Genomic DNA, 4,146 nt, shown 5'->3' with positions numbered 1-4,146 from the left:
AAATTGATAGATATGGATCAATGTGGTTTTGTAGAGGGGAGGCACACATTTGACAACATTAACAGAGCAATGATGATCCAGAGAGAAGCAGAATGTAAAAAAATAATGTTGTTGTTGGTGGATCTTGATGCAGAGAAAGCATTTGACAGAGTAAGCTGGAATTTTATGAGCAGGGCAATGGAAGCATTTCCATTCCCCAATGCAATAATAAGGTTAATTAGGATATATGACAGATCAATGACAAAAATTAAAGTGGGAGGGTTCCTCGCTGATAAGTTGTGTCTGAACAGAGGAAACAGGCAGGAGTGTTCTCTTTCCTCTTTGTTATTTGCATTATATTTAGAGCCATTGGCAAGAAAATATAGGACTCAGAAATTAAAGGACAAAACTGGTATGGTGTCCAAGAAAAGTTGGCTTTAGTTGCAGATGATATTATTTTGTACTTGATAAAACCAGAAAAGGACATCTTAATGTTGAGAATTCTGAGACAGTTTCATTTTTTTTCAAGATATAAATTTAATGAAGACATAACAGTGGCTATAACTGTAAACTATGCACCCACACATGAACTGGTTCAGAAATACCCATATTTATGGGGACAGGATAAAATAAAGTATTTAGGAGCATGGATTAAAAAGGATTATGTTATTGCTGCTAAGAATATGTGAGAAGAGACTAAACAAAAGATCATATAAAAACTGAGAAACTGGAAGCTCTTGTTTGTGGATATGGATAGCAATATACAAGCAATGACAAAGTTTCTAATCCCTTTAGTTTTATACACAGGTCAAGTATATTTTATCAACCAGAGGGGCTGTGGATAATAATTAATAGAGCAGAAGGATTTTATCAGGGAGGGGAAGGTTCAGGCAGTATACACTGCTATTTCCAATAGAACAAGGTAGTTTAGGATTACCAGATTTGAAGGGATATTTTAGAGCTATACAGTTAAGGCTCATATACACAGTACAAGCAGAAATCTGCAATTCAGAGTAGAAAGGGATGATGATGAAGCAAGGGGTAAATTTGAGCTTTTCTCCTTGGGCCTCCACTGAAAATGGGTATTACCCAGTCAGACTTTCCTGGTAAACAAAGATAAATAAAAAATAAATAAATTCAAGAAATAGAGAGAGTGGGAATTTGGATACAGAGCCTTAAGGAGAATAACAATGTACATAGAATATTATATTCATAAAGTAGCAGAAAGTATTTTAAGAACTAAGCCAATGCAAGAATGGAGAAAGGAGACTCTGCTGATAGGGAGGACTGTGATTAGGGGTACAGAGAACAGGCAAGATGGAGCTGGAATTTACTGGAGAAACCTGATAAAGGAACAAAGGTACTAGGAGCCAATATCTAGAGATGGAAAGATAACAGAATGGGAAGAGGCCAGGAAGACATTTGGACTACAGGCTAGAGACTGCCTTCCGTAACAAGGACTGATTTCAATGTGTAGGCAAACAGAAAGGGATACCGGAATCCTAGGTTAAAGACTTTCTCTGGTAATGTTTTTAGCTAAATCTAAAATAGAAGCTGTTATTAAAAAAGAGATAATTAGTAGGGCATACAAAATTTTGCACAGTGATTATAGTAATCTATTAGAGAAGGTTATAAAAGATTGGGAAGAGAGACCGGATAAGCAATTCACAGGAAAACAAAGGGAGAACATACACATGACTCTCAAATATGTAACAAAGTCTAGCAGATATTGAATTTTTGCCTGGAACTGTTTGCATAGGTATTTCATATCCCAAGCAGACAAATAATTTTTCCCAAGGTAGATGGTAAATGTTGAAGGTGTGATGAGGGAAATTAGTAACTGGGAACTCATGTATTGAGATGGCAGACTTAAACATTCCCTACAGAGTAGTCTGTCAAAAATATTGGGGGAGCAAATGGGTGTAACTAAGACAATTATTTTGCTGAGCTGGATTACAGAATCTGAATTGCCTAGACATAGTATGGCCATGTTAAGTTTAATTCTGGTGGCTGCAAAAAAATAGCACTTACTAGAAAATGGAAATCAAAGTGTAAACAAACTGTATTTGAAGTACTGAATATTGTAAAAGAGATTAAAAAAACTTGAAGTGGGATCATTAGACAAGTTTTGGAGCAAATTACTTAGAAAAAAATAGTGAGAACAATACAAGCAGAATAATGTTTTGGAGGGGGAGAAGTTTGGTTTAAAGGGAAGGCAGGAATTGAACAATTTAATGTTGAATTGATGATAACTGTATAAAAGCGTGTATGTGATTTATAAACTGTGAATATGTTAACATGGTTTGTTTTCTTTTACATAAATGTATGTTTGCCTATGTCTTAAGTGATAATTCAATAAAGGTGTTTGAAAGGAAAGAGACGTTTATGAAAGAAATGTGGAGAAAATAAAATATATCATATACAAAGATTCAGTTTTTCATTTGAAGAAAGAGATAATACATTTTTGGGGGAAATGTCAGATACAAAAAAGAATATACTGTATTGAATACATAAGTGAAAAGTGGTGTTACAGACAAGAAAATATTTAGAGTGTAGAAGTGGAGTATATGAAGATTAGGTGTATGAAAGGCAAAGAAAGGAATGACAGGGGAAAGTTTAGAAAGTGAAAAAGTTTAGGAAAGAAGCAATTAGAGTCAGATGGAAAAATAACTTAGGAAGAGTTGAAAAAAGTACTAAAAAGGTAAACGGAGAACTGTACTACGACTGGATGATTTAGTCTATAAATTTTATAAAGGGACAGGAATGAAAAAGCAGAAGTGCTACTGAAAATATAAAAAAAATATATGAATGTATGGAGGAATAAAAGATGAGAAATATGTAAAGGAATGATTAGATTTATATACAAAAGAGGAGAAAGGGAAAAGAAAAGAATGGATGCTGATCATGTGAGGAAATACTGATTCTTAGCTGTTTATTACAAATTTGTAAATCAAGTATGGAAATAGGATAGAGGAAGTGATATACAAAGAGATCTATCTACCTATCTCTCTCTCTATATATATATATATATATATACAGTGGATATAAGGATATAAAAAGTTTACACACCCCTGTTAAAATGCTAGGTTTTTGTGACATAAAAAAATGAGACCACAATAAATCATTTTGAAACTTTGTCCACATTTAATGTGAACTATGACCTGTGCAATTCAATTGAAAAACAAACAAATCTGTTAGGGGAAAAAATATAAAAAAATGCACAATAAGCTGGTTGCATAAGTGTGCACACCCTTAACCTAATACATTGTTGAAGCATCTTTTGATTTGATTACAACATTCAGTCTTCTTGGGTAGGAGTCTATCAACATGGCACATCGTGACTTGGCAATATTTGCCTACTCTTCCTTGCAAAAGCGCTCCAAATCTGTCAGATTGTGAGGGCATCTCTTGTGCACAGCCCTCTTCAGGTCACCCCACCGATTTTCTATTTGATTTAGGTCTGGGCTGGGGCTGGGGCTGGGCCATTCCAGAACTTTAATTTTCTACTGGTGAAGCCATTCTTTTGTTGATTTGGATGTATGCTTGGGGTCATTGTCATGTTGAAAGGTGAAATTCCTCTTCATCTTCAACTTTCTAGCAGATGCTTGAAGGTTTGGGGCCAAAAGTGAATGGTATCTGGAAATGTTCATAATTCCCACCACCTTGACTAAAGCCCCAGTTCCAGCTGAAGAAAAGCTACCCCAAAGCATGATACTGCCACCACCAAGCTTCACTGTGGGGATGGTATTCTTTTGGTAATGCAAAGTATTGTTTTTGCACCAAACGTACCTTTTGGAATTGTGGCCAAAAAGTTCAACCTTGGTCTCATCAGACCATAACACATTTTCCCACATGCTTTTAGGAGACGATGTATTCTTCTGTAAAATTTTAGCTGGGTATGGATTTTTTTCTGTGTAAGAAAAGGCTTCTGTCTTGCAACCCTACCCCATACCCCAGACATATGGAGAATATGGAAGATTGTTGTCATATGTAGTAAACAACCAGTACTTGCCAAAAATTCCTGCAGCTCCTTCATTGTTGCAGGTCTATTGACAGCCTCCCGGACCAGTTTTTGTTGTGTCTTTTCACCAATTTTGGAGGGATGTCCAGTTCTTTGCAACATCACTGTTGTCCCATATTTTCTCTACTTTCTGACGAGTGTCTTCA

This window comes from Protopterus annectens, chromosome 7.part0, assembly GCF_019279795.1.
Source record: "Protopterus annectens isolate FY-2018-M chromosome 7.part0, PAN1.0, whole genome shotgun sequence".
Taxonomy (NCBI): domain Eukaryota; kingdom Metazoa; phylum Chordata; order Ceratodontiformes; family Protopteridae; genus Protopterus; species Protopterus annectens.
The sequence above is the reverse complement of the archived record's forward strand: the minus strand, read 5'-3'. Positions refer to the sequence as shown.